This window comes from Urocitellus parryii, chromosome 7 (assembly GCF_045843805.1).
Source record: "Urocitellus parryii isolate mUroPar1 chromosome 7, mUroPar1.hap1, whole genome shotgun sequence".
In the NCBI taxonomy this organism is placed as follows: domain Eukaryota; kingdom Metazoa; phylum Chordata; class Mammalia; order Rodentia; family Sciuridae; genus Urocitellus; species Urocitellus parryii.
In genome coordinates this window covers 116,430,047-116,445,370 of record NC_135537.1, presented here as the reverse complement: position 1 = coordinate 116,445,370, position 15,324 = coordinate 116,430,047, and the positions used below count along the sequence as shown (strand labels likewise).

At 39.3% G+C, this 15,324-nt stretch overlaps 1 pseudogene; it reads left to right on the top strand.

The window, feature by feature from the left end:
• Window positions 1–1,127: 1,127 nt before the first annotated feature.
• Window positions 1,128–15,324, top strand: part of LOC144256123 (HORMA domain-containing protein 2-like) — a 55,713-nt pseudogene continuing 41,516 nt past the window's right edge.

Sequence of the window (15,324 nt, the reverse complement as noted above, 5' to 3'; positions counted from 1 at the left end):
TAATGAAGAAAACAGAAGAAACTAAATGGTGCCAAGGAACCAAGCCAGGGCTAGGAGAACAAGCTACTTGGAGGCTGTCCTAGACTTCATGAGCAAATGTCCCTCTAATAGAGCTGGTCAAAAGTTAATCAAGCTTTCTAAGGAGATGGCAAGCAGCTCCCTGAGTTACAACTACTCTCAGGGATTGGGTGGTGAATAGGGAGGTCCTAACCTCATTAATCCAGTATCTGATGGCAGGCGGGTTGGACACATCTCCGAGTCTCTTCATAAGGCAGATGATGGGGTTCTGGAAAATCCATGGAACACACTATTTGCTTTTGAGTTGAGGTGTTGACCACGTGGGAGGATGAGGATGTGTTCAGTGGTAGAAATGAGGTAAGAGGCACTCCTTAGTGAAGGTGCAGTCTGAGCCAAAGTACAGAGTTCTTTGTGGACTCTGACATTTCCAGAGGGGAATGGTATATGAAGCAGAGAGGGAGCTGAAGCCGGAAGGAGATATAAGATCACATAGAAGAGAGCTCCCACAGGGAAAGATGATGCCCAAAAATCACTGGTAGAAGAAACAACAGAGATTTAGAAGGAGCCAAAAAAAGAGTTTTGGGCCACATGGTACTGTGCAGCTATTTGTCTCCCTGACAACTAAGTCAGAAAATTCTTGAGGGCAGGGATGTCCAATTTTCACTGTGTTCCCTACCCCATTCTCCTCTGAGAAATCCATACAGAGGGTTGCATTTGTAGCTTAGTGTTAGAGTGCTTGGTTAGCATGTGTGAGGCACTGTGCTTGATTATAACCACAATATATCAATAAATTTAAAAAATAAGGGTGCATCAATAATTAACAAAAGAAAAAGAAGAAGCAATTCAGAACTGGCTCCCTAACAAACAACTACATAAATAAAAATTCCTGAGGGTGTGAGGGCCCTCTCCTTGAGGCTGTTCTGTGAGTTCTCATATGAAGTGGAGAACAGACAATTCTGTATTGGGGCCATTCTTTGATGGAAGACAACTATGCTCATAACATATCACAAGATGGAGTCCCTTTCTTCCATCAATTGTCACCCACTCCAAAAACACTAATCTTGGAATTCTCAGTGCTGAGAACCAGGTGATTTCATCTTGAGGGCATAATGGGGCTGGTGCCTTCTGAAGACTCCCATTGGTGGAACAAGAAGTGGGTGAGTTCATTCTTTCCAGAGCCATAGTACTGGTAAGATGCATCCAAAGGATGGATTCCCCAAAAGAAGACCTGGGCCTTTCTGGACATTAGTAGCCCACCTGTCCTTTGAGTGTAAGGGAATACCGTTTGGAGAGATGGGATGGTGGCTGCCTGCATAAAGTGCTAAGAAGTTAATAGGGACTATAAGAGGGACTCCTTGAAGTCACAGACCATATTATGCCCAAGCTACATGGGAGTCCTTGTCAAGTGGTGAACTTTGACTTCTTCAAGGATCTTGCCCTTATGAGGCTTCTCAGTGTGAAGGATGGGATGGTTCCAAGATTGGGAGCCAAAAGATGTGGCTGAGTCCGTATAAATCATGACCCCTGTACATCTAGCATTCCATATCTGTAAAAGGTGAATATGACCTCTCAGGCCTCCTGCAAAACTAGCTTGGATTGACTCAGAAGAGGATGTGGCATGTCTTGGAGCAGAGTGGGAAGGAATGAACTGATGAATGAACCAAATCAAAGAGAGGAAGGAGAAAGAGTTCAGGTCTCAAGCTACATCTGTCACTTGCCTTGATAAACCCAGCCTAATTTCCTCTTAATATTGGGTGACATCTCACCACAAAGGCATGCAAAGTTAGTTTTGGCTTTACTATAAATTACTGAGATTTCTAGACTTGCTTGGATTTCCTGCCCATGCCTTGAACTCACCCATGGCTGGATTTCCATTACCAAATGACAACTCTCTCTGAAACTTTTGTGGTGCCTCATAAATTCTAGCTTTCCTTGGCCAGATAAGAATCCTCTCTGAAACTCTAATGTTGCCTCATAAATTACATGCCTCTGTGTTATACTTGTCAAAATTTTGTTATCTGTAAGTTCTCAAGACAACCTCTGTTTTTTTGTAACTTTCTGGGCTATAAAGCTGTGCTTCTAGAAAGCTGCAGGGCTGCCTTCTGTGCATGCTGTTTTCAGGAGAGAGAACTTGGTCAGTCAGAATTACACGCTTGCTTTAATTACATTTTAACTGGAGTCAGTCCTCTTTTCTTTGCATCATGGTTTAACATTTTGAAGGTCCCAGGTGATCAGACCGCCAAAAGTTCTGAAACTGGAACTTTGCTTGGGGACTCTGGGCTGAAGAGCCACTCTAGGGGGTACATATCTTATAGATGTTCCAAGTCCCCAGAATGTGCCTTCAGTTCCTTGGGTTGTTGGAGTGAACTGCCACCCTAAAACAATTAGTGCAGGAGACCATTTTCACACGTGATTTGAGTTACCTCCCTGCTCCCTGGCTGGGCGAGAGGCACTTAGGCACATCTTGTGTCCAGAGCTTTCCTGACCCTTCTCAGGTCCGAGGCCTTATCCGTGCAGAGGCGTGTCTGGCCACTACCCTGAAGACACAATCCTTGCCCCTGACCTTGGAACACTGTTCCCCTTAATCTTCATTGGATGGAATTTTCCCTAGAATTTTTTGTTCCCCAATAAAAGTCCACTCCCTGATGTGTTTTCTCTCGCTAGCCTCTTCAGTAAGGATAGTTACCATAATAGGTGGCTGGAGCCTGGAGCTAGGAGGAGCCATCCTGGAGCTAGTTTAAAGGTAATTAGAATCTTGTCTCTTTAATTCAAAGCTGCCTAAAGATTTCTCACGTTTTGAACCTTAATTCAAGAAACTTGTGCTGGTTGCGGGCTAAAAATTAACACGCAGGTATGTGGCACCATTATAACATCTGATATTGGTATTAGGCTAAGGGAGATCTCTTCTGAAGACAGAGAGGTGGCCTAGCAAGGGTCACATATACTCCTATTCAGAACAGTAACGAAATAACATTCTGTCATTTACTGGTTGGAATTCCTCTGGAAAGGCAGAGAGGTGGCTGCCGAGTTAATATGCACTCCTGTCTTGGAGCTCTATCAGGATGTTGCACTGCTTCTTGGTTTTGGTGCCTGGTTCTTGTTTCCTTGTGTCGTGTTTTGTGTTATATATTTTTTCTACCTTTTATTGTGTTACTTCTGTAGTAAAAACTTAAGGTAATTGAACATCAAAATGGATAATAAAGCAAGTAAGACTTACAACCCTTTGAACTGTGTTTTAAATAACTTTGATAAGCTTCACTCCTCTTTCTTAAGTAGAATTAGAGAAGCAATGTTTTCTTTTCTTTCCCTAGTTGGCTGCCTTGAGCACACCCACTGCAAAGGGAAATGTATCCAGGGGATGTAAGAGCTATATATCTCCCAAATTAACAAGGGAGTCCTAATCTGTCATCAGGCACCCTGGGAACCCCCACCAAAATTAACTCTTGAAAAACTCCTTTAAAATCCCTATCACTCCAGATCAAGAGAGTTACAACCTTTGGGATGGAGTATCCTGTGTTTCTCCTATGTTAGTGAAGCAATAAACCTCCCTTTTCTTTTTCTCAAAACCCTGTCCTCATTATTAAATCAGCATTAATTGGCTTTGAGGACAGTAACTGAACTTTCAGTTACAAATTTTCACACCCCAGTGGGGAATCTAAAGGAGCCCCCATTCTATTTTATTGGGAAGCCTAGAACTCTAACTGCATGCTGAGGATGTAAGACTAATTTTTTGAGAGCTATCTACTGGAAAGATAGGAGATATGAGAGCATGCCTAAGATTGAACCGAACCAGAGGAGCTGAATCCTGTAAGTAAAATGAGGAAATAAATGACTCCCAGCACTGCCAAAGTCCCTTTTACTTTGGGGATCTACCGCCTTCCTTTCCTGCATTTTAAGGATTGCTCCACCTCTGTCTACTTTAAAAAGGGGTGAGCACTAAATGTAGTAAAGTTGCCACACTGAGACCCTTGATTTTACACTTCTGGTTGCCCCTCTGTGACAACATCTGGTCCACTTATGGGAACATCTATGGGGCACTGTTGTAGGAGTCATAATTAAATGGGAGTTGGAAATGTGGGGAGATTTTTCTCTTATCTGGTCCATCGGTTTTAAAGGTTCCTGTCTGTCAGCAGTAGTCTGGATCTCCTTTCTGTCTTTCATTGTGTTGTATCTGTTTCTGGACCTTTAAAATATGGGCAATAATATGTTGATAGTATAGATTGTTTCTTGAGAATGTTCTTGGTTGAATGGGCTATCTATAGATGTAAATGTGTCTAAAAGATGATGTTTTACTGTAACAATCTGGTATCTGTATGGGATTTTGAAGCATTGCACAGTCTTTCAGTTAAAAGTTGGGTTGTCAGGGATAAAATAATTAATAAGGAGTCTTAACAGTCAAAAACTAAGTTGGATGCAAAGGTGCTGCCTCTAATGCATGAACACAGCAGGACTCTCAGGAAAATCCCCCACCTTCCTTCAGCTCCTCTTTATCCTCTCATTGTGGTGCAGCCATGCTTCTTTCTTTCTTTCTTTTTATTTTTTTTTTAGAGGATGATATGAGCACCCAAGTGCTATTTAAATGCAGCCAATGCAACCACAACTATTAAAAATTCGGGTGAAACATTTCCTAGCCTCGGTAGCTCTCAATCAATGTTCAATACAGAGCAGGCATATTGGGCTCTGTCTTCCAAGGCCATTTCCTATTATTCTGTCTAGGCCTACAGAGCCATTTACCTGAGTACACAGTGTCCCAAGTTCTGATCTGCCTTCAATGTGTAGAGGTAACTTTAGCCAAACTTTAGCCTAAAAATGTACTTATTATGCTTATCCTGCATCCCTGTAAAGAACCAAAAGTAAATTTCCCCTTGACTAGAAATGCAAGCTTTTCTGTTCTCACCTCTTACCTTAGACCTCTCAAAATTATCTAAACAGCCTATTACCAAGAGGTTTACACCCCCTGAGTTTTGAGTAGGCTTTACAGCAAGATTTATCCTGTTTGTCCCTGAAAGAAGACAAAATCTAGGAATGGCCACACAAAGAAGTGGACCTGCTTGACAGCAAATGGCTTATCTTAGTAAGAAACTTAACATTATAGCTTTATTCCCAAAGTTAACAAAAAGTATCATAATTTTAGACATCCAAACCTTTCCAACTATGGAATAAAAATGGTTAAAATGCCTTAGGCATGAGGTTTCTGCTCAGAACAGCAGTTTTCCCTAGCTCCTATCCAACCTAAGCCAGGACTCATATTGAAATGCAAATGAAAGCTCAGTAAGAGACAAGGTCTCAAACTCTAAAAAGGAAAGTAAAAATTCCCTTTATTTGAACTTATATTAGACTAAACCAAAAAGGTAAATTGTATGATACTTTACTAATTACCAGCTGGTTATTTTTTCTAGGAATCTTGCTTTTTCTTGGATTCTGTCTTTTGTTTGAGCTCATGATTTTGATCCTACAGACCTTTAGGTTACTGTTTGTCCAATCAGCCCTATTTTTTTTCAACTATTGAGTTTTTAAACATTGCAATGGAGATTTCACCTGTGAAAAGCTACAAGGCCTTTACTATTGTGTTATGTGTGCACACTTATGTGTTGTATGGCTATTATGTGCATATATCCATATCATGTACATGATATAAAAATTGGCAGATATATAAGGAGCACTCATAAAATTAAACATTGAACGAAATACCTTTAATTCATGCTGTTTAAAATGATTCAATTTAAATTGGGTAAACAGATGAAAACAAATGTTTTTAAAATTAAACTTAACTCAAAATTCTCTCTAGGTGATCAAAAGTATTAATCAATAAGATATTAATGACTATAACATGTCTAATATTACTTGGTTCTAGAAATTTTCATCAACAAGGACAATGGCTAATACTGTTTAATTTACTTGTTAATATTTTGGTAAAATAATTAAATAGATTTGACATGGGATTACTCATATTTATAAGGAATTTTGTTTGTTAGATATCCAATTAATATACAAGATTAAATTGCTAACTGTTAAATATACTATCAAGTACTCTCTATTTTTTCAATTTAATTGGGTAATATCATTGATGTTTTCATAAATTGGTAAATTTTAAAAAAGAGTTTAAAGATACTTTGTCAGCACTAAAAGGTTTTACTAAAAATTTAAAGTCTCAATAGACATAATTCTATATACTTAAACTTTGTGTTTTCATAAATTGGTAAATAAATGTAATTCTATATACAAATGTCTATTGAAGATTTTTATGTGTGAAGGCCAAAGATTTTCAACTATTTCAATTAAAAGTAATGTAAACAACATAAGTTATTTCTTTTCTTTAAAATAAAATAATTTGCCTAAAATACAAAAATTTTAAGTATTGTTTCAAGTATTATTTCAGTTTTTTACATATATTCTTTAAAACTCAAACTTGGTTAATATAAAAAACATCAATGTAATTGTGGTGCTATTACTCTTCCTTGTATATTAAAATGTGTTGATATTTCCAAGTAATCAAGTTTTTAAGGTAGAAGCTTTAAAAGAGCATTATATCAAACCGATGTTTTAAACATGTATAGTAATTTTAGACTTAAAAGTTGGAAATGTATTTATATCATTTAGTGTTCTATAACTGGACCTGTTATCAATAAAATATATAAAGTTTTGTTACTTTTTACACTGGGGTACAATTTAAATGTATTTTAAGTTAATGACAGCCAAATGTATGTAAAGGTTAATATTGTAAAACACAATCATTTTGCAAGTTTTCCACAAAGGTTAAAAGTTCTCAGCTTTTATGTAATTCTCATGTTTTAAATGTAATATCATATTGTGGTAGCTAATATTCATGTGACCTCTATCAACAACATACATAAACTTTATAAAATGATATTTAAGAAATAAAAATCAGCTTCAAAACTAGAACAGTTTTCTCAAGATTTATAAAGAGTCCTGCCTTACCTGGGGCTAAGGCTATGTCTCCCATCTTAATACATGTCAGAATGACTCCACAGCAGACAAGACTTCATTCATTTAAAGTTGTATTGAAAAGATTAATTTTTCTTGCTAAGATTACTAGGATCTCAAATAGGGGTTATATTATAATTCAGGCAAAATTAAAGGCAGATATTACATAAACTAAATATGTTTTTACTATGGTTAATTTTATTTTTCATTTTCCTTATAAACTGTCTAAATGTTTCCTGTTAATGTTTTACAGAGGTATTGCTTCAAGAAGACACAACCTGTGTTAATTTAAGATAATAAGCCATCAAAATGGACAGATTGGATAGCACAGACCCCAATTGATATGAGGTTATATACATTAAAGTTAAAGCCCATTGTTCTCAATTTGAGACTATTGAGAATAACTTGCTAGATGTTTAAGATCAAGTCTTAAAAATAAAGTTAAATTAAAAGGGACCAAGAACCAATATTTTGCTCTTGCCCTCTGAGTCAGAGTAAACTCAGGGAACAGAGAACTTCTCTAAAGAGCTTTGCACCTCTGGGCCACATAACCTCCTGATCAGGGAGATTAATGAGACCCCTGGAGAACAGAAAGCCAATCAATGTACATGCCATGAAGAGGAGAGTTGTTGAAAAATGGAAACATCCCTGGTTCTTCCAAGGGAAGCCACATGGTCAGCAAGACCTGGACACCTCCTAAAGCAAATGGCCCTGGCAAAACTAAGAAATTTCTCTGAAGTTCCCCCAAGAGAGAATCCCATAAAAATTAAACTGACTCTTAATAATAGATAGAAACAGAAGTCAGTTTAACTTGCTTCATCCTAAACACATAGCAAAAACTCTTAAAACCAAAATATAACCATTCCTGGGGATTTAAAGATAAATAATAATTGTTAAATATAATGTAAGGTACATAATTATATTAGTCCCCAAAATAAGTAAGACTGGAGGCTACAAAGAGAGATTCTCAGGTAGGAATGCCTGATAACTATCAAAAGAGACTATCAAGAGGAACTGCCAGAGTTAGAAGGTTTTAGTTAATTTAAGGCCTACGGATATTCCTAATTTACACAGGTAGGCTTCATGTTTGCTAGTATGATTATCCACCCCTAAGTAACAGATATAAGGGACCACTGCTAGACATGAAGGTCATACCAGCAACATCATACAAGATCAGATGACATTGAGTAGCTTTACTACATCTCATGGAAATGGACATCTGCAACATTAAAAGGTAAATGTTGTGTTTACATTACTGATAACTTTAAAAATGTTAAAAATTTACATTCCTATATAAAGGGCTTGTCCACTCAGGCCTTATTATGGAGACAACTTATCCTGGTGAAAAAAAATAACTTCTGATATCTTAATAATATTTGTTGACATGTTTCACAGGTGGCAATATATGTTCATGAGTATGTTTTTGTTTCTTTTCCATAGAAGCATGCATCTTCACAGAACTTTACAAACTGTTCTTCCCCAACCAGACTTTAAGCTGACCTGAACTCCCACATTGTTCCCTCTCAGCTCAGAAGAAGCCAAAACTAGCACTGCCCTTCTTATTACAACAATGGAGCCAAAAATAGATAAACAATATAAATGAGTAACTTGAGTCAGGTCGTATCAGGGAGATCGGTTTGGGGTGAGTTTGAGATGTTGGGGACTGTTATCTGAAAAATTTAAATTCCCTCAGTGATCTTCTCCTAACCTCTCAAAGTTTTGAAAGGGACACATAAGACAAAAAGGTAATGATAAACCCAGCCTGATTAAGATTGGGAGCCATCTGGCCGCAAAGGCATGAAAAGTTAATTACTGTGATTTCTAAACTTGCTTGGATTGCCTGCCCATGCTTTGAACTCACACATGGCTGGCTTTCCCTGACCAGATGACAATCCTCTCTGAAACTTTTGTGGCACCTCATAAATTCTGGCTTTCCCTGGCCAGATAAGGACCCTCTCTGAAACTCTAATGGTGCCTCATAAATTCCTTGCTGAGATCTAATTTATTCCTTAAGCGTTGAACCATTAATTCACTACCTTCCTTTGTGTTATACATGTTTAATTTCTGTTATCTGTAAGTTTGCAAGACACCTCACCTTTTTGTAACTTTCTGTGCTATAAAACTGTGCTCCTAGAGAGCTTCAGGTCTGTCTTCTGTTTCCATGGTTTTAGAGAGAGCCAGCCTGGCTTGTCAGAATTAAAAGGTTGATTTAATTTGATTTCAATTGGAGTCCAAGGTCATTTATTTGCATCGTGGTTTAACAGCCTCTTTTTTTTTTTTTCATCCTCTATTGAGTGCCATTATAATATGGATGGCTGATGCTGTACTATATATTACTCTGGGCTGTTTTTCCTTTCTGTACTGGAAGAGGAAACTGGAAAATCTTGGCCTGCAGTTTAAGAAAGTGCTGAGATCCACTGCCTTCACTTACAGTGCACTCCTGTACTGGAGAAACAAAAACCAACAATATGACATGAAGGGAGCTATCAACACAGGCCCTTCCCCAGTTGGTCTCCAAACTGACATTCAGGTTGAGATTCTAGATTCTCTGTGCAAGTTGGATACTGTAAAGACAGGCACTATGCCATCAGAGGAAGCAGCACCAAGGCACAGGCCCCTGTTCCCCTGCAATCTGTGCTGCTGGCCACACAGGAGCTCTTCTCTAACCCAATGCCACAACACTAGTCCATGTCTCTACTCCCAATTATCTTTCAGGAGATACCTTTTGCTACACTCCTCCACATGCTGAACCTACATCCCATGATGGACAAGTCTGCCTCCTACCCTGTCTCTACTTGTAGTGGAAAGGAATGTCCACTCTCATTCTCTTCCCACTCTAGACCTTGGGGGGAATGTTTCAATGCCTGATTTTTGCTTTAGAGTTTTAGCCTCTGCTCACTGAAGTTGAAAACTGCAGGTACCATGCCTATTAGAAAAGGGATCATCTATTGAAGGACATCTAGGTTGATTCCATCAATAGATGAATGGATTAAAATGTGGCATTTATACACAATGGAGTATTATGCAGCACTAAAAAATGACAAAATCATGGAATTTGCAGGGAAATGGATGGCATTAGAGCAGATTATGCTAAGTGAAGCTAGCCAATCCTTAAAAAACAAATGCCAAATGTCTTCTTTGATATAAGGAGAGCAACTAAGAACAGAGCAGGGAGGAAGAGCATGAGTAAAAGACTAACATTAAACAGAGAGGAGTGGTGGGAGGGAAAGGGAGAGAGAAGGGAAACTGTATGGAAATGGAAGGAAACCCTCATTGTTACACAAAATTACATATAAGAGATGGTGAGGGGAAAGGGGAAAAAACAAGGGAGAGAATTGAATAACAGCAGATGGGGTAGAGAGGGAAGATGGGAGGGAAGGGGAGGGGGATAGTAGGGGATAGGAAAGGTAGCAGAATACAACAGTCACTAATATGGCATTATGTAAAAATGTGGATGTGTAACCAATGTGATTCTGCAACTTGTATTTGGGGTAAAAATGGGAGTTCATAACCAACTTGAATCAAATGTATGAAAGATGATATGTCATGAGCTATGTAATGTTTTGAACAACCAATAAAAAATCAAATAATGGCAGGATTCAGAAGGTTAAAAAAAAGGAATCAAAACTCAAGCAATTGACATTGAAACAGAGGTCACAGCCCTGGTAGATATTTCAATAGTAAAGGTTTTAGAAAGAGTCAGAGTCATTTGCATCTCAATTGCCCTTAGCTAGGCAATGCTCTTCAGCTCTAGGATAGGGGAACAAGTCTCACCAATACAAGAGATTTGGAGGGTGGCTGGGAAGGGACATATTGAAACAACACTTGTGGAGGAGCTCAATTCTCTCCAGCCATCACTGAAGCTCCCATGTGTGCAATGCCCTGACAAGATCCCCAGAGGCACTGCTATTTTGCAACATGGGAAGAAGACATTAAAACATTTCCACTTACTGGGAGATAGGTGATTAGCCTGGTCTGGGAGTACTTGCTACCAGTAAGCTGATGCCCAAAGAGAGTTACCACAAGATTAGGGAGCCCAAAAGGTTAGGACCATGCCACCCAAAGAACTTTTGTTGCCTAAACCAAAGGTTTCAAGAGAGGCTACATGGCTCTTCAACACCAAATCACTTGTCAAAACAGGGGTTGAAGCTCTCACAATCTAATGCCTTGTTATGAGCATAATGGAAAAAAATGCTAATGTTCATATTATAAAGTTAGGTCCCTAGCCAAAGTCAAGCACCCTTCTGCTCCTAGAATCCTCCCATTCAATGGGAATGGTTCAGAAAGAATTAAATTTTTCACTCAATTTTATATATAAATGCAAGTCCCCACATGGGCTGGTGTAATATATCACAAATGTGTTTTCCTATTCATGGATGCACACAACATGGAGAAGTCTATTTCCAGCTGCACATTCCCATTCTTTTCTTAATAGGCCAGATTCCAAACCAGGTACAAGGGGACCTTTTTCTAAATGGAAGCCGACGGCAACAGCTTCATCTTAGTGTGCTGAAGAATTGCTCCCTTGGTGGCATCAGTGTTGATGAAACACCTCTTCCACCCATTGTGTGGGAACAAACCAATCAAGTCTGCATGAAATGTTCCCAGACCAGCTCTGTGCTCATGTTTGTGCACACTCTATTAAGGCCTTCCACTTTATAACTGGTATCTGTCAGTTTATGGCAAAATTATTGCTTCTAAACAATAACTTTGTTTTAGTAAAGATCTTAAGGCATCATCTTCAGTACAGGTAGTATATAATACTGACTTCCTGTACTCACACTAATTCAGATTAAATGAAGGGGTAAGTATAAGATGATCAACAGGGTCTGCAGATCAGAGAGACTGAGAGGACCCCAGAGAAGAGAAAGCCATCCCATGCACCTTCTTCAAAGCAGAGGGTCATTGCAGACACAATTTTCACCAATGTTTGCAAGAGAAGCCATGAAAGGGGAAGTGTGAGCCAAAAACCAGTGTTCTTGGTGGACAGAAAGGAATGGTGTCTGAAGGATAGGGAGGGAGATGAAGCTGGAAACAGACTCAGGATCACCTAGGGAACAGCTCCCATCAGGATGGATGATGCCAAAGAAACACTGTTTGAAGAAACAACAGAGATAGTCCAGGAGCCACAGAAGGAACTTTGTACCACATGGTACTTTGGAGCTTTGTGTCTCTTTGACTGCTCATGCAGAAATTTCTTATTTCCAGGGCTGTCCAATGTTCACTGTGTCCCTGACCCACTCACCTCTGAAAAACTATCCACAGGACTGGGATTTTGACACAGTGGTAGAGCACTAGCCTAGCATGTGTTGAGACACTGTGTTTCATTTTAAGCACAACACATCAATTAATAAAAGTCCATCATCAATTAAGAAAAGAAAAAAAGAGGAAGAAGTAGTAGAACATGAAGAAGAACAAGTAGCAGCTATGCAGAAATGGCTCCCTATCCAAAAACCCCTACATAGAAATTCCTGAGGGTATGAGGCCTTTCGAGGGGGATGTTCTGTGACTTCCCCATATGAAGTGGGGAACAGACAATTCTGTATTGGGACCTTTCTTTGATGGAGACAACTATGTCCATGAAGTGTCACAAGATGGAGTCCCTTCCTTGCATCAAATGTTACCCACTCCACAACCGCCAATCCTGGATTCTCAGTGCTAGAAATCCGCTGATCTCATCTTGGGGGCATAATGGGGCTAGGGACTTTGGAGGACTCCCATTGATGTAACGGGCAGAGGGTGAGTTCATTCTTTCCAGAGCCATAGGACTGTTAAGAAGCCTCAAATTGATGGATTCCCCAAAGAAGGACCTGGACCTTTCTTGATGTAAGTAGCCCTTCTGTTCTTGGAGTGTACGGGAATACCCTTTGGAGGGATGCAGATATGGCTGTCTGTGGGAAGTGCTAAGCAGTTAAGAGGTAGGCGCCACTAGAAAAAAGAGAGACTCCTTGAAGACTCAAACCATGTCCTGCCCAAACAGAAAGCTACATTGGAGTCATTGTCAAGTGAGGAGTTTTGACTTTTTCAAGGACTTTGCCCTTAGTGAGGCTTCTCAGTCAGAAGGATGGCATGACAGAAGGCCTGACAGAGTCAGGGTAGGTTATGGCCCCAGTCCACCTATGTGTCAAATGCCAAAGTGGCCTCTCGGGCTTCCTGCCAAACTAGCTTGTACTCAATCAGTAGAGAATGTGGCATGACTTGGAGGAGGGTGGGAATGAATGAATGCATGAATGAACCATGTCAAGTAGAGAAAGGAGAAAGTATCAATGTCTCAAGCGACAGCTGTCAGTAAGCTTTCCTCTTAGCCTAGGTGCCATTGTACTTTGGATTGCTGGGGCTGTACTAGGTGATCACTGTGGGCTTCCTTCTCTTTCTTTGCTGCAAGAGGAAAGTCGAGGAGCATACCTGGCAGTTGCTGAAAGTGCTGAGAGCAGCAGCCTTCACTTACAGCCCACTCCTGTACTGGAGAAACAAACAAACAAACAACAACAAAAAAAACACATTATGGCATGAAGGCAGTTATCACCACAAGCCCTTTCTTGGCTGCTCCCCAACTGACTATCAAGTGGACATTCCAGATTCTCTGTGGCAGTCAGACACCTGTGAAGGCAGGCACTATGCCATAAGAGGAAGCAGTGCCAAGGCACAGGCCTCTGTTCCCATGCAACCTGTGCTGCTGGCCGCACAGCAGCTCTTCCCCTCACCCAGTGCCAGAGAACCAGTCCACATGCCCTCTCCTGATTATCTTTTGGGAGGTACTTTTTGCAACACCCCTCTGCATCCTAATCTTACCTCCTATGCTGAACCACACTGCCTTCTGTCCCTGTCTCCACTGGAAGTAGAAAGGAATGTCCACTCCCATTTCTTTCCCAATATAGCCCTTGGGGGGGAAGGTTTCCATGCCTCCTTTTGGCTTTAGAGTTTCAGCCTTTGCTCACTGAGGGGGAAAACTTCAGGTACCAGGGCTATCACAAAAGGGAGCTAACCTCAGGAAATTGACATTGCCACCGAGGTCAAAACCCTGATCCATGTTACAATAGTAAATGTTTTGGAAAGAGTCTGCCAGGGTCCTGCCCTAGCGGGGTCCAGGGAGTCCTGAAAGATGAGTGGCATCGACGAAAAGATGAGACAGGAGTCGTTTCGTTCAAGCAATCTCCAGAGAGAGAGAGCTAATGCAGCTTTCTCTGGGTCATCTTTTATTACAATTTTTTCTCATCATTATCGATTCAGAATACGTCATTGATTATATAATTTAAAACTTTGCCAAGACATGACATTTCCTTAACCATTATTGGGGGTACAAAAAATGTAACATTAATTTATATTTTCCAGGATGTGTCATTCAATTATATAATTATTAAAAGTACAGAATCATTAATAAAATATGTCACTAATTTACATTTTTCAGATTTTCCCAAGATTTACTATTTTTCCCAAGATATGTTATTTTCTTATTAACTAATGCCAAACTACTTAACCAGACTCTAAGTCTCCTAACCAATCATTAACCTAAAGTACACTTGTACTTTATTTCTAATCTAAAATTCCCATCTAAAAAAGCCCCTTTAAATCTTATATTTAAAATATCCTAAAGTTTATGAATCATTCTTAAAACATATCAGAAACCTATACAACTAAAGACTTAAGAATTTCTAAACTTAAAAATCTAAATAAAATAATATTTCTAACATTATTCTAAAACTGTGTCTTATAAAGCTATTCTAATTAATTCCTAAATTTATTCTCATAAAACTGGTTGAACTGCTTTCTCAAAGAGTTTCTTTGTTTCTCAGTCAAGGTGCACTAGTTCTCATATCTTTATAATCTTTCTCAACAGAAAGTAAGTTCTAAAAATCAATCCACTTTCCACCAATATTAACTATGCTCATCGTATATCCCTATGTAAAGTAAGAAAGAGTTTATCAAAAGAGAAGAATATATCTTTATATGTTTTAACTTTCCTAAATGTAAAAATGAGACTACATGTGGTGAACTTTGTAAAATAAGCATACTGATTAGGTTTTCTAAGAGGCCGGAAATATGGGCTTGGGTTCTAGTTGATATAATCAATGTGGTGCCTAAAATTCTCATGACCTTTCAGAGGAAGATTGTTGTCCATTATCAGGTTTGTCCACAATGTACTGAGATAGAAGAACAGCCTTCTACTTTGTCCTTGATATGCTGAGGGGTAGTAGAACAGCCTCCAAGGCATGAACTACCTGTTCTGTTCTAGCCATCTGAAATTTAATTTGTTTGGCATTTAACATACTCATGCCTCCTGTCAGAAACATAAGCATGAAAATACAAAGTCCCAATTACATAAAAAGGGTCTCATGATTTTGGTTACCCACCAACCAGCAT